The sequence below is a fragment of the Mya arenaria genome, chromosome 5 (genome assembly GCF_026914265.1).
Source record: "Mya arenaria isolate MELC-2E11 chromosome 5, ASM2691426v1".
Classification (NCBI taxonomy): domain Eukaryota; kingdom Metazoa; phylum Mollusca; class Bivalvia; order Myida; family Myidae; genus Mya; species Mya arenaria.
The window spans coordinates 4,627,033-4,644,292 of NC_069126.1; the positions used below are offsets into that span (position 1 = coordinate 4,627,033).

Sequence of the window (17,260 nt, forward strand, 5' to 3'; positions counted from 1 at the left end):
AAACAGCTATAAGCCTACAAGTTCTTCTGGGTTGCAGTTTTCACTGTAGTTTAGTTACGATGTATTATTTAAACCGTTACATTTAGCTTGTCGTATATTGAAAAAGAGCTTATCAGACATATCCGCTTAGATCATTTATCAAGATTAAAATTTACAGTTTATACGGTTATAACAAAGAGCTGTCTACTTTTCAAATAAGAAACGAATTATTATATGTTGCTTGTAAAAAAACAAAAAAGAACTTAATATTATATACATATGCGCTCTACAACAATATAATTCAACATGATGTTTGAGTTCAAACTCTATTTTGCAACAAATTTGATAAAGTTGTAAAAAGGAACACATCAATGTTACGTATATGTATAATAAAAGAATAAAATGTTTAGAACAATTTTTTACCAAAAATTTAATCCTTTCAATTTCAAACAGGAACTTCGGCTACTGACAATGAATTAGTTCCCTACTATTGGAAACTTTGAAACAGAAGGGAACATCCATTAGTATTCATCATTTCCATTTATTTTTTTATCTTGTATTTTTAGAATATTTTTATATTAAAAAAGAAAATACGAAGAAAACACCCAACCATAATTATTCAAAAGCGAATTGGATACATCGGAAAAGCATTCTCGTACCTGGTAAGATCATGTGATTTCAGCAGAGATAAAAGCGCGACTCTCGGGTGAGGATGTTGAAATTGTAGAGAAGTTATTTGTTAAATAAAAGGGAGTAATTGGATAAAATATTCGTTTCTTCATATGTACGTACATTTTTTTATTCGTATATGTACCTTAAATGAGTTAAATACGTTCTTAAGGAATAGGTTTTGTTGAGCCGATTAGATTTTAGTTTATTTTAAATTCATTTTTGAGCAAAAGCAAATGCAATTTATTTTTTAAACAATATTGGTATTTGTGATGATTTTGGAGATAACGCAGCAATTACTAAAATTCGCTCTTACGCTGTTAATATTCCATCATTTATTTGACTACCTCTTAATAAAGCATAAAGCTATGCAATAGACAGAAAGTGATATGATGTATATAATAAGTCTCCATTTCTACACACACTACCCCAATAATACTGAAATTCATCATTGGTAGTGGGTAGAGTAAATGTTTGTAACATGTTGTCAAAGACGACGTTCAATAACTAGCCTACGTATAAGTGTAGATTATTCGCATGCTAGTATTGCTCTGTTAAACTCCGCCTACTCGTAACCGTTCGATAAAGTATTCAATATTTAGGCAAAAAAAGAAGACATCATCCAATAAGGAGTAGGAGTAAAAGTGTCGATGTTTTGTTCCAATATGGACTTAAATGATTTTTTGTCCGTCCAGCAACAATCATGGATCCATAGCGTCCATGTAAAAGAGTCTCGAAATGACCAGCATGCATGCTTTTATAAGTTGAACAATTGTTTATACTTATAATAAGTAATTTAGAACTGACAGCATATAAAACAGTGCAGAAATATCTATTACTTTTACTTTCGAAATAAACATAATTCCTGAGCATTTAATATTCTCTTAATCCACAATTTGGCAAATGTTAACTCGTAATATCATGGCACTTCAAAAAATAACATTCCATCGTTTTCTAAGTTACATAAAGCACAATTGAAGAACACTTTTAACATACTCATGCTCCATAATTTCATTAGCAAATAACATTTATTGTCGCATATTTGTAAGAAAAAAACTGATTTGTCGAACAGGCACAGTCATACTAGTATATTTTTTGTAAATCGAAGGTATTGAAAATAATTACGGAAGAAAATACTTATTACATCTAACACACAATGGACCTACCATGAACAGTGAATTTAAACGTGGGCTACACAGAATTGTGTACTACAAAACCTCTCAGTTTTATTAATCCATAGCTGAATACTTGAATTGTCGGTGTCTGGTGACCTCACATATGGTATAATTAAATTGGGTATTGCCTTCTAAATAATAATAATAATGAATATCAAACAGCGCAGCTACATTTTACAAAAAACTAATAGCAGTGTTTATGATATGATTTGATCTTGTTTCATATAAATTTTGATGTGAAATGGTCCTTTTTGCCTTTTTCAACGCAAAGGAAGCTTATTGTTGTTTACATATTCTTGCTCTACTAGTCTTTCTTTTTTAAGGTATATGCCGCTCATATTGGGTAATCAATCATGATTATACGTGGGATACCTAAATGTATTTGATCAATAGGGTCCAGCCCCGTATTTAAGGGTCAACGTTAACGACACTAACATCAAATTGCCACAAGGAAAATACAAATCGATCTCAAGAAATCTATCGTGCATCAGTCCTCACAAATTGGAAACATTTGAATATTTGACCTTTTTGAGCAATACATGGCTAAGGCGGTTACTTTCAAATTTACCATTGACTATAGTTTAACTTTTATATAACCAATGTTGGTTTGCGATGTCTTAATACCTCTGAGGTCTTGATTAATTAATAATTTGGTTAAAACAGATCCGGAGACAGCTGTCTACAAAATTTGACCCTGTTTTCCCCCATAGTTGTTTGTGATTGCTTTTAACTGTATACATAAGCAAGAGTCAGTGTCTGGAATTATATTCTGTCCAATGGCAAGGCAGTAATTTTCAAAAACATTTTTCATCGGTCTGTTAAAACAGAGACTGGATCAGCATAGAATATATAATTTCAAACAAGCTGCAGGCTTGATGCAGTTATTAAGATGCACTTACCAAATAAATCGGCCGAGGGTCCACAAAACTCCAAACATTTATATTGGTACCAACAACTTTTAATCGTTACTAAAGCACAGGACAAAAAATGTAGAGAGGTGCGTCCTATTTAACCTTAGTAAGATTATTTTTTATGCAACAGGGACCCGTATTCATAAAATTATCAGTGTAAATATTAAATAATGTGAGAAACATCAGTGATATATTTTCAAATAAAAGCACCTACATCACTGAAAGTGTGTTCATTCAATATAGACATTGATAAATAGTTTCAGTTTTATTTCTGAATAAATTGATCTCCTTTTATAACCGATATTAAAGAATTTGAACAATAGCCGTTAGTTACGCTTGTTGATGAGACTCCCCCCAATTTGTATCGTTAAATAAAGCCTTCCGAATCGTAACCTGCATCAGCCGCATTAACAGCGACAGTGTGGGTTTGACTGCAATTGGGTCGCCTTATGGATTGGCCCAATAGCAAGGGTACGTGGGTTCATAAATCACATGATTGAGAGTGTTATTTGACGTCACTAGTTGGAACAACACCGCCAACGCCCCCCTGACAACGGCATAAACGGTATTCTTTTCATGAATATAAAGTTCATATTAAATGGTCTGATTTTTAACAGAAATCGCATAGCTACTACTGCACTGTGTTTTGTGCAGGCATGTGTTTTACCTGGGAATGAAGAATAAAAACATACGTATAAAATATACAACTGTATTTATTGTTATTCTATTGATGCGATTGTCTCGAAGGTATCCAGTTTAATCAACAAGACAAGGATCGCATAAACCAGTTTATTGCTCTTCTGCAGAGTAGTAAGGCATGTTGAATATCCCTAAAATCACTCAATTAATTATCTCGAATCTAGCAATTATACAATCTAAAAAGAAACTATTCATTCCCACAGTGATTAATTGTTCTATTTATGAATCACTGTAGTATCTTTGCAGTCAATTTGTATCAACAAGGTTAAACAGGTGAAGTAATAATCATACCAATGCTTCTGTTTGTTAGGCTTGATATTATGTTCAACTCTCATGTGTACCGGAGCCACCCAAGACATTGATTAGTTACAATTAATTGTTTAATAACAATAAATGTTTGGATAAGTGCGATAGCCCGAAATTATGTTAAATCCCAAAACCACTTCCTTGTATTTCGCAGGCTGCTAATATTAACATGACATAAAGTTTATTCTGATGTAAGCATGTACAGCTTATTATCAATCACATTTTTTTTAAATATACATGTATGTAAATGGTATACAGTCAAACAATAACATAGATAATGATACCAAGCACAGAAAACAAAATAATAAGTTAATTGACATGAGAGTGTATAATACAAAATATAACATGTCACACAGGAATGTTGATAGCAGAGTTTCTTACTTTTTTGCCTTTATCAAATAATTTGCTATTTTGTGTAGTAAGTGTTTTTTCGTTGTATTCAGCATGTTTACAAATTTGAACATATTCGGTCTTCTCCGATTATACAAAGGAATATATTTTTCACGAATTTCCCTATGTGTTGGGCATATAAGAACGAAATGAAATTCGTCTTCTATGTCATTATTTCCACAAATATTGCACTTCCGATCACTTCTTGCAATGTTCGTATATCGTCCTTGTTCTACAAAAAGTTTGTGTGAAGACAATCTAAGTTTACATATCTCTTGTCGATGTTTAACATTATCTATAACTAACAGATATCGAGACACATTAAAGTTTTGTTTTAGTGCACTAAACAGTGCCAATGCAGACGATGCTTGAACCCCTTCTCGCCATTGCCTTATGTAGAGGTCCTTTAATCTGAGTTTAAATTGTTCGATGAAAAGGAGCACATTGACCACAGAGTCTCTGAATATCCACACATCACTACATCCAGTCAATTGTAACATCTCCTTAACATTTCTCACCCAATTATTTTTGCCGTGATCACATCTAAGTAACAACGTGTTATCCATAGTGTACAGTAAATGGTTTGAGGTGTAACAATTCATAAGTTTGAACCAATATTTAACAATTCTGACTTTCCTGATAACAAATAAAAAGAAACATCCCGTTTCACCGTATAAAACTAGGTTATTTGTGCTCAATTTCACATTAAGTGTCTTGTTTAGGAATTTACGAGGCAGTCTCTCTAGGCTATCGGCTGTAGAAAATCCCCACAATTCTGAACAATAATTAAGTATCGAGGAAACATAAGAATCAAATAAATCAAATGTGATATTAATTGGTAAATATAAGTCGATTGTCATATTCCGTAGTGACATAATTGATTTCATTGCCCTACTCGCAATATTATCGATACCTTTACGAAAGGACCCCCCAGAGCTCATAACAAACCTTTGTAGATGTAATTGTCCACTACTTCTATGTTTTCACCGTTATACGTAAATATATCACTTCGTCGTATCTGACCAGTCTTTCGGAAAACCATTACTTTGGTTTTGTTGATATTAACTTTAAGCTTCCATTGTTCACAGTATCGATGTAACATGTCAATGTGACTTTGTAATCCTTTGGCCGTTTCGCTTACTAAAACACAGTCGTCGGCAAACATTATCAAGAATATTGACAGCTGCTCTAGCGTTAATCCTGAGTTCATATTCTCGTGTAACATTGTCTCAATGTCATTCACGAATAGGTTAAACAATATCGGCGAAGTGATCTCCCCTTGAAATAAGCCGATGCCATTCTCAAAAAAGTCTGATAGCCTGTTCGTATGTTTAAAACATGACTTAACATCATTATACATTGATCTAAGAATTTTTAGTATCTTTCCATCTATCCCTTCTTTAATTAGTTTAAACCATAGCCCACTTCTGTACATCCGGTAAAAACACTTGGAATAGTCGACGAAGCAGCGTAGACCTTTTTCTATTCATCTAGATACATTTGGACGAGGTTATGAATTACAAAGATCGCGTCAGTAGTGCTAGGGTTAGCTTTAAAACCAAATTGTGCGTCCGTAAGCTTCTCATATTTCAATGCCCAGCCTTTGAGCCTGTTATTTAAAACATTTGTAAACAGCTTTCCGAAACAGCTAATTAGTGTCACGCCCCTATAGTTATTCACATCATCTGAGGGTGGTTTCTTAAGCACTGGCACGATAATTCCCTTTGACCATGCACTTGGAATTGTTCCAGAGTCAAGTATCCTATTAAACAATATCTGCAGCGGTCGTGTTAGGTGTTCGGCACATTTAATGAAATATTCGTTTAAGACATTGTCTATACCGGTCGATTTATTCCGTTTTAAATGTTTGATGCCGTTACTAATTTCACGTTCTGTAAATTGCGAGTCTAGTTCACTATACATAGTCTCATATGTGTCTTGTTGCTCGTCAAATGATTGCAGGAATGCTTCAATACCTTCGTTGTTTTCAGCATCTTCAGAAAGCTGTCGGAAATGCTCGAAAAAGGTTTCTAGAGAAATGTGTGGATTTGTTTCAGATTTTATCTTCTTAAATTTCTTCCAGAAAACTCGTGGTTGGGAATGCCTTAGGTCGTGCATTTGTCGGCCCTTATATATCTGATAATTGCGCTTAGAGCGTCGAACACAATATTTATAGTCCTTTCTACACTGTTTCATAGTGGTAAAATTCGCGTCATTTCTTGTACAGTTAAATTGTTCAATGGCTTACTTATACCTGTACAATTTGAATTTACATTCGTCGTTAAACCAAGATTTTCGCTCCTTGTAATCGCTGTCAAGAAAAGTCCGTTTATTCGAGCGTACTTTCTTTTTGAAATATTTATCTGCCCTTGAAATATTATACAGTGTTATACTTTATTCATATTTGTCATGCACAGCACACAATACATGAAACTTAAAGGACTAAGGCATTTGGCTACTGGGCTTTTTCATGTCGTGTTTGTTGTTCGGAACTGACAGAAAAGGTTTTCCCATCGAATTAAGATGCATCAACACACCTAACATTTTGCGTATATCAACATTATGTATATCTGAGTAAAATATATATATTATTTCAAACCGATTGTAATGCTGATTAATAAAATGCCATGAAAGCCACCCAATGTTGCTGCTAATCCACATGTGTTATGCTTATTATGGAAACCAGCGACAATTGTTGTCAATTTACCTGTTCAATAAGCTATATCTTGAAATGAAGGATGTTGAAGTCAGCCAATCTATTCGATATATTGATTCTGTAAACCGCCGTCAATTCCTGTCAATTCACCTGTTTAATTTGCTAACTCTGGAAACGAAAGACAATTGCTGTCAATATTCCCCTCGAAATGCTCAATCTGACGACCACTGACAGTTGTTGTCAATTCATATGTTTAATATGCTAACTCTGGAAACGAAAGACAGTTGCTGGCAATATGCCCCTCTATATGCTCAATATGTAGACCACTGACAGTTGTTGTCAATTCATCTGTTTAATATCTTTTACTCTGGAAATATTAGTATCACATTGTTTCTTACTAGAAATGCAAACTAGTTTATTAGGTTGGTTGGTAGTAAACACTGTCATTGCTTGGTGCTATATGTACTTTATGGAAATTCAGAAACAACTAAAACCAACACATCGGTCGCATTACACATCTGATAGATGGAGATTGAAACTAGACATAACCAGTTCCAACATTAACAAAGGATCTTATTTGTAGGAAAGATATACACAATTTCATTATCTGATTAGGCTTTTATTCCGTTTAAATACATAGTTCCTTAGACGATAAACAAAACTATTTGGTATTATACTTTAGTGTTTAGAGCATTAATATATTGTTTGATACGCAAACAAATAGTACATAGGGACCACAAAGGCATACTTAAACGAGAAAATTGGCTCTAACATGTCTACTCCGAATATCTTGAGATATATTTTAGTCTTGCTTAGATTGGTTTGTTGGATAGATCGAGACACCATTATTTACGAAACATTTTACATGAAGAACTGGATAAACAATATTGCTCTCACAGTTTCAAAACAATTTACTTTACAATTATGATACAGACGTATTTTTTGTATGAAATTTATTATGAGTATACAAGAGTAGTGTTTTATCTCTTCAATTAAAATGATTAATTTGCTTGAAGACAACTTCGTCACTTGTCAAAAATATGACAGAAAAAGTTTATGATTCAATAGAGCTAAATTAACAATAAACATATTTCATAGCGTGAAATATATGCAGAATTCATTACGTATTTTACTAAATATATCTTGTTAGACTAAATGTATGTGTTTTGCAGTAGACACAATGTTGAATCATAATCAGCGCAAAGTAAAAGTGCGTTCTTTTTAGTTCATTATCCATTGTACAATAACAAAACAGTACATATCAAATTACCAGTGTTTTATAATGCAATTAGGGTAACACAAACAATGATGTTTCGGGATGTTATGACTTCCAGCTGTGTTGAACTTTATTGGATTACCAACGTTAACTGAAGCAGTAATTTGTGCGCAATACCAGGACTTATTCCGACACATTAACTTGCCAAGTTGACTGTTCAGTTTTATTTATACATAACAAACGATATTTAAAACTGCCATTGCACTATGTAAATGTATGGTGTTACAATGAATAAGACAATCATAATATATTCTATAAAATATATAGAATCATTTGCCACACTATTTTAAAGGTGTTTTATGACATACCCTTTTATAAAGTAAACGTGTGTAGTGGATAAATAAGATATAATTGAGAAACGCATTTAGATTATTATATCATTTATTTTACGAGCTGCATTAATGATAATTGTGTTTAATTGTTTTTCAGTCTATAAAATAAACATCATTCAATTAGCCGATCTGATGAGACTAATAAATGTGCTAGACAGCTAATACATTTTAACCGTTCTCCCTCGTAAACATTTAACGTGTTTTTTCTCTCTCCGAAAAAAAATTTGATATCATCTTAACATATGATAGTAGTTCATTTGTTTACTAAGTTCAGTCTAACATGAAATAAAACATTATTTTTTCAATGTGTAGCCTTGGAAAGGAATCTTCTATTGAACACAAGTAACACCTGCTTACAGGTCTAACAGCCACTAACCGTGACTCAATGAAAGCTAGTATTTTGCGTCATATCACGAAGTTTCAATGACATATGCATTTTAAGGACATGCTTATACTGGTGTTTATTGTTGTTAACCCTAAGGCTTTAAATATGTCACAGAAAACACGCGAAAACTGGTCAATTGAAGCTTCTTGATTGTCTATCATTACATTTTATAAGGTTTCTGGAATAGAATATATAGAATATATAAATGAATATGGTTCAAATAACGCAAGTTTCATTCCTAATTTGACACATAACAGTTTGTTTATATATCTTAAACTATTTAGTCTACATACAAGATTAAATATATTTTCAATAAACATCAGTATCAGAAATTATTTGACATTTTTGTTGTGAATACTTGCGTCTGGAAAACACTCAGCCAAGCAAGATAACAATACATTAGACAACATATAACACCGCATGTGCACTTTTTCCAAATGGCGTCCAACCTCTCTGAAAAAAATGCAGGTATGAATTTGGGAAATTAAAACCCTTCGGTCTACGTTAAAACACTTAAATGTACCTATAAATAATGCGCCAACTAGGTAAATAAGGAAAAGACAGACTAAGATCTTCTGATGACATTCAATTTATTTTGCCAAGACCGAGAACCAGAATTGCTGACAGACGACTTGCTGTGGTTGGGCCAAAATGGTGGAATGCTTTCCAAGAGACATTTAACACATAAAAAATGAACTTTTTGAAAGGAACTGAAAACCTATTTGTTTGGTCTGTTTTATAATTGAGCAATCTACCTGATTTAATATGTAAATGACTGTATATAGCCTTGTGTTAAATGGCGCATGAACTGTGTGAAGCGCAATCAAATATTGAAACATATTTTTTGCGCTAAACAAATGTATTTGTAATTGTATTTGTATTGATATAAAGGCAAGAGACTATTTCGTACGATTTTCGCGCTTGTAGAAAAAAAAAACGGTTTACTATGTCATTCGGGAACACATTTTGATCCGTTCCCTTGGAAGAAAATAGTTCTAGCGTCAAAAAGTATGTATTGTTATTAAACTGTTTGGACCGTAGTTAATTTGAATTGTCTTTATTCAAAGGTCAATTATTATCACTATTTCATAACATGCTTTACCTTTTTACCGGTTTAACAAAACCACCAAATGTATGCTTTAGTATAACACATTTTTAATCAACCATAGCTCTATTGCCAATCCCCCTTCTGGTTTATCAACTATTTAATTGCAAACATAATTGCTTGGCAATATTCCAGCAAGTCTAACGTTAATTTCTGGTTTTGTTTTATATTTCCAATCTCAATCTTCAGAGGAAAACTATATTATTTTTGTTTGATTTATCAAAATAAAATCTATAAAAATACCGGTACTTAATGGGCCAAAAAGACCGGCACTAAATGTGTTAAAAAGACCGGATGTTTGTGAGTTAAAAGACCGATACTTTATGTGTTAAAAAGAAAAGAGATCATAAGCATGTAATAAATAACGCCATAATCTTATCGCATATGTCGTTACAGTTCAAAAGACATGACATTTCGTTTAAATGATGGTGTTTAAGCTGATATTCTTTTTGATTATCATATATGTATTTTAAAACGTAATAACAACTACAGAGTATTTATTGCTTGAATAGTTTGGTTACAAAATCTATTTAATGCGTGGTGATATCGCATAGAATCAGATATAAATTAAACAACGGTCCCCATTCATTGGTTATTGCATTTATTGAGTAATAACCTCTATTTCTAATCTACAACGTCAGTGTGTGTGAAAGTGATAAGCTATGTGAACGCCGCAAGTCAAAACAATAATAATAAGACAAACGATAACGTATTTGTTTTGTGCTTAATCAATTTAGAAATGAAACACACTTTTAAATTCGTATTTATATAAATTTCCTATTGTACATTCGTGTGGATACACATAGGGAATACAGGCACATAGGAAGGATAATATCCTCTGTTTTAAAATCCTAATACAATACAATATATAGTTAGTTTCTTTGCAATAGAACCATTTCGCATGTATCGACATGCCTTGTAAACACATGAAGTATGTTTACTGTTGATTTGGAAAAATGGAAATCATTTAACGTTGTTTTTTTTCTGCACACGGCCAAGTACTTGAATATTAAGTTAAAATGATAATAAAGACAACAGGTCATACTATAACTGAAAGGTAACGATATTGACAAATAATGAACAATACCATCTGCTTCATTGCTTTCCTGAATAATTAAAAGAATCAAAGCGCGAATCGCTGAAAGACTATCTGCGGGCAATTATGTGAGAGTTGCAAATTTTATTTGAACTATGGGAATGGGTAAAGGGCACATAGATAAAAGTGAAAATGTGCCGAGGGTCAAGAGCGCTTGTGCCCACACAAGAAATAATACTAGTTCTGTTATGAAGGCTTCGCACACTTTAGACGTTTTACAGGTTAAATCCGAACTACTTTGCTTCATCAAACGTATGAATCACTCAATGTCGTATCAGGGCATATGTGTTAGAATAAATTGAAAGCCTTATGTACAAAACAATGGCAAGAATACACCGGAACGAAGCTACTACGCAAAAAAATGAAAACATCTTAATAGAAAAGTATACGCCTAAAAATCATAGAATGAATAGTATTTTGTAATTGTATAGCAGGCAAATCATAGTATTTGAAGCATTAGCAATGCGAAACATGAGATACAACTATTTTGACTTTCAGACAATCATTTTTGTTTCTTATCTCATAAAACGGTAATATCAAAAATACACCATTACAAATAAGCGTGCTTCAGGGTCACACCAGGTTACAGTAACAAACCATGCAGGCGATGGGACACTTGCGGTCGGTAATATATCTTGGGCTAAACTCAGAGTGGACATCAGTATGTTAACTGCCTACCAGAGCCTACATTATTTTGACCCATAAACTTGTAAATATAACGATCTAAAAATAGTTATGTCCTGCTAAAAATGAACGCCGGGATACAGAAAAACAGCGCGGAAATAGCCGAACAAGCAAGAATCATACTCGGAACGCAATACAACTAATCTATTTTTATGATTTTGTCGTCATTCTGTTAAACATAGACCGCATTGAGACAAAAATGGGTTAAAACGACATGAATAGAAGTAGTTCTTTGAAATTTGCGGTCTTAAGACTACCTGCGCGCATGCGCAAATAGTCTAAAAACTACAAAAACAAGCCCAGTAGCCAAAATCTTAAACACAAACACCGTTTTAATGGCAAAAATAAGATAACACAAACAAAAAACATGGATCAACAGCACAAAATTCCACAAACAACACAGAGCATATATACTATACAAACAAAAAGGTTTGTTTATCAAGATCACAATAACTTTGTCTAATCATCGAGTAATCAAACCAAACATATTTAGTAAATTCAAGCCTCTTAAGAAATAGTTATGAAAATGACGACACAATTTAGTGTTATATTCAACATACAAAAACACATCTGAAGACAAGTTGTTCAGTGTTTTCTGAATTTATTGTTTAGCTCTTGGAAATTAAAACTTAAAAGAAATTAAATCGGACAATTTTATTAAATATTCATCACGCGGACTGTCAAAAGGCGCGTTATCTATCTATTCCCGCGTCATAATCACAAATTCGCATAGCTGCAAATCCTGTATGAGAAAGATAACCACACCACATACAACGGTACATGAAAGTGAAACTTGTTCTCCTTAGTTTTCACCAGCCGTAATCTACACGTATGAAGAATACGGCTGTTTCATTCCATCAGCCAAATGATCTGTAAATGTCATCTTTAACGAGGCCGGGGAGAAGTGTTAACTATGCAATATGTGTTGTTGGGATGGGATAAAAATAGTATTTGGAGAACAGAAAATGCTTCTATTTCTTCAAAACTTAATTAAAGTACTAGGTTGTATATTCATATACATAAATGAGGAAAGACCATCGAACAATATTTCTATTTTTCATAGCAGTGACCTTTCTTATTGACTTGCATCCAACTAGCGGCTTTGTCGTTAATTCCTATTAATGCATTGTCATTTAACAATTGTTTTAAATTGTCCTTCGTTGTGCTCAATGGCCTCACTGCGTGATTTATGGTTATAATGTCATGAACACTTTACAATTATCTAGATCAAAAACACTTTGATTTTTCTCGATCATGAGAAAAGCTTTAACAACAGAAGTTAAGATGTCACTCATTGTGCACAATGGACACTGAAATGTCTGTCATTCATTAATATATCGAGATCAATAATTTACCATTAAGCCCTTAGCTCATTTTAAGTTTGGCAACACTATTGTATGTTTTATAGAATATGAAGATCAAATAGCAAATGCTCTATCATAAGCTCAGAACTAAATCTTGAATGTGTTACTTTGGTAATTGCAGAGCACGTTCGAGATTTTCACTTAAATTATCGTGAGAAACTTCAACGCTGAAAAACTAGAGTGGTTTTACACTGAAAGATTAAAATAAATCGTAATATTTATCACATCTCGCATTTATTCAATTTTGACGACTTAACTGTTTAGAAGTTGAACTGTTACACTGAGCAGTGTTTAAATACGTTTTATCATTCTATCTTTCTAGAAACTCGAAATAACGAGACAGCACTATTTGCACTTGCAATTGGAATTACCAAAGTTTGCGTTTATAAAAAGAATATAATAACATATTCACGAACATTTCAAGGAACATTAAAAAGGACAGGGACCCTACTTTTAATACAAAAAAACTTTTGAGAAACATTAAGACGATCTGGATTGCAAAACTGATACACGCAAGTCTGGCTCGGATCAGGGCATGAATCTCTACAGAGTTTTTTTTAGCTGCGACTGTTTATGATATCCTCTAATATTTGACGTGTTTGTTTTTATTTTTTTAAATAAACTGTCGTTTGTTCAAGTTTCAAGATTGAATCGATCTATAATTATTAATTCGATGCTAGTTTGAAATTCCACATCATGACTGTGCGTTTATTGTCTTCGAATCCTTATTTTGAGCGCTGTTGTTGAATTATCTCAGATAATTCAAGTGTAAATATGAACATGTAATATCCTAGAATTGCGTTTCTTCTTTATATAAAAGCATTTGGTCATTGCATACATAATGGTCAAATTCTTCCGACTTTATTAACTGTGCTCTAGCCAATTGTGTGTTTACACTATTGAAACCTGAAACCAAAACAGCTAACCCTAAATGAACAAAGCATAGATTGCGTAATTAATAAGAATAATCTTTATTGAGTGGTTTTGCATAATCCGGCTATATTCAGCAATATCATTATTATCTGCTCATAATTCAGTAGCTGTATGATCTGTTACTATTGTAGCACTGGGACGTTTTCAAATTACCACTTGGTTACATATATGACGTAATCAGACTTATCTGGAGCAACAATCTGCATCAATTAAGATGGGTTCTCATATGCCGTTTCATGAAAAAGAAATCCTTTCATATCTATTCCAACGAGTGGTGTGTGATGGCTTAAGCTGTTTCGTTTCCCAAAATGTCATGTTTAATGACGCAGAAGAGAATTTCAAATGAGCCGTTATCTAAGGCGGAAAATGTCCTACTGGTGATAGCAGGGTTCTTTCTGTTAATATACTTGTTAGGAAATGATTAACAGTGTCAGATTTCATGTTGATTGAATGAGTGGCATTGCCTTCCAAAAATTGTCAAAATTAAACAAATATCAAAAGGGGTTATCGTGTCATCTCGATGAAATAATCAATGCTATTTATTGAAAGACAACGTCAATCAAACCAGCAACTCTTAAAGTGCCTGCATGAATAGATGCTGGTTTTGTGAAGAAAGGGTGAATCGTTTCGACGGTAATAAGATGTAGTTTGATGTTTAATTTAATTCAATTTGAATTAAAGTAAGCTACAGAAACATTTTCACAGTGTCTAAAACACCAATAAACCGACAAAAAACGCCAGGCCGTGAGTGCCATATGACATTAATTGGTATCTCTTTGACAGTGATTTCATTTTCTTTGACTTAAGGCTACATTTGTCTATGTTTCATCTCAAAAGATTTGAAGTTATTTTTCTTGACATATTGATCCTATCCGCAACAGTTTTTTCACCTAAGGATATTCAAAAATGAACGCGTATATATTTTCATTCAAAGTATTGAGACACAACCCAGTTATAGGCCTACAAGTCTTTTTGTTGTTCCTGTCTTCATTGTATAGGCCTTTCACTGTAGTTTAATTCCGATATATTATTCAAACCGTTTAAATCACAATGTCGCATATTGAATGGAGCATATCTGAAGTATCCGTGTTGGTCTTTAATCTTCTTTAATTACATGTTGCTACTACAAACCCAAACGGACTCAATACAGTATGTTTATGCGCAGTACTACGCAACATGATTCAACGTCAAGTTTATGTTCAAACTCTTTATTGCAACAAATTCAATTAAGTTATAAATAGAGAAACTACAAAGTTACGTTTCTGTGTAATAAAAGAATAAATTATTCAGAATAAATATTCAAGAACTTCAGCCTTTCATAATTTAATAGCAACTTCGGCTGCTGACAATGGGTTAGTTTTATTCTATAGGAAACGTTGAAACAGATGCAAACTATCCATCAGTATTACTCATATCCATCTATTTGTATATCGCGTACTTTTAGAATATATTACATTAAAAAAGTACATACGATGTTAACACTCAACCAGATTTATTGAAAAACAATTCGGAGTATATCGGAAAAGGCAATGTCGTACCTAGTTAGAACCATGTGATTTCAGCAGAGATAATTTTGTGCCTCACGGGTGAGGGTGTTGAAATTGTGGAGAAATTATTTGTTAATAAAAGTGAATAAAGGAATATAATATTCGTGACTTTATATGTACGTACATATTATATTTTTATATGTACCTTAAATGTGTTTTACACGTTCTAAATGATAAATGTTTGTTGAGTCGATTAAATTTGTATTTGTTATATTCATGGATTAACAAAAGCAATTGCAATTTACTTTTTAGAGATTTGTATTTGCTATGATCTTGGTGATAACGCAGCGATTACTTAAATTCGCTTGTATGCAGTTAAAGAATCGTTTAATAGCCATTCGATCATTTATTTGACTAGTTCTAAGTGAACGTAGAAGTACATTAAGAAAGCAACGCAGTAGACAGTGACATATCGTGTATGATATGATTGTATCATTTTCTACACACACTACCCCAATATTATTGAAATACATCATTGGTAGTGGGTGAAGTAAATGTTTGCCACGTGTTTGCAAAGGCCAAGTTCCATAACTAGTTTGCGTATAAGTGAATTGCGTCGCAGGTTATTCGCACACTTGTATTTCTTGGTTAAACAACGCCTACACGTAACCGTTTGATATAGTGCATTAATACGCAGACAAAAAAGAATTGTGTACTTCTAAACCTCTAAGTTTATTAATCCTTTTGCTTCAAGCGTGAATTGTTTGGTTCTGATGACCTCATATATGATAACATTTAAAAGAGTATCGTACTCAAAATAATGAATGTTTTTTAGTCTGAATAACTAGAATTTACAAAACAATAAAGTAGTTTATAGATTTTATCTTTATTTCATCTGAATTTTGACGTGAAATAGCCTATTTTGCATTCTTTAAATGCCAAAAAAGCTTGTTCATTATTTTGTTTACATATTCTTGCTCTACGAGTCTTTCGCGTTTTAGTCATATGAAACTAATGTGGGGTCATCAAGCATAATTGCACAAGGGATTGATACCTAAAATGTATTTGATCTAAATGGTCTTCAAGGTCCAGCCCAGTATATAAAGGTCAACATCAACGACACCAACATTATATTGTCAGAAGGAAAAAAAATCAAACAAAAAAATATTTAGTATCAGTCGTAACGAATTGAGAGGATTTTACCTTTTTTACCAAGACCGGTCCAAGCGTTTACTTCATAATTTACCATTGACGATATTTTGTTATATGTATGTTATATATGTTAAATTGCGATGTCTTGGTGCCTCTTTGGGTTTGATACTTAGGCCTTTCAACAATATTTTGGTTTAAACGGAGGCTACAGAGGTTGTCCCTATTTTCCATTTCGTTTTCTGTAAACAACAGACTTTGCTCGAAACTATATTCTGTCGAATGGCAAGGCAGTTATTATATGTTGTACATCGGTCCGTTGAAAAACAATATAAATTTCAAACACTTAGTTACCTGATGGAGTCATAAGTCTGCACTTATCAAATAAATTTGCAGAGTGTATGTGAAACTTCAGTAATTCATATTGGTGAATGCAAATACAAACAACCTTTAGCCGTTACTTAAGCACAAGACACACACATGTTATATAACGGATAAAAGAGTTTTGTAACATCAGATCTTAGTAAATGTTCATTCAATGAATCAAGGACCCGCTTTCATAAAAATGATTGGTGTAACTATTCAATAATTTGAGAAACAACAATAATGTTTTTCTAATGGAATGCATCTTTAATGTGAATATGCAATGCAGACATGGATAAAT

At 32.9% G+C, this 17,260-nt stretch overlaps 1 protein-coding gene across 3 annotated transcripts in view; it reads left to right on the forward strand.

The window, feature by feature from the left end:
- Window positions 1-17,260, forward strand: part of LOC128234376 (muscarinic acetylcholine receptor M1-like) — a 327,690-nt gene that overhangs the window by 3,868 nt on the left and 306,562 nt on the right. The window contains exon 1 of one of the 3 annotated variants that reach the window (XM_052948583.1): window positions 675-763. The exons of 1 other annotated variant lie outside the window; for it this stretch is intronic. The gene's annotated coding sequence lies outside the window, so the exon portion shown is untranslated. Of the gene's footprint in view, window positions 1-674; window positions 764-15,590; window positions 15,624-17,260 lie in introns of those variants that run through there. One more of the 3 variants, XM_052948585.1, reaches the window with a different exon arrangement.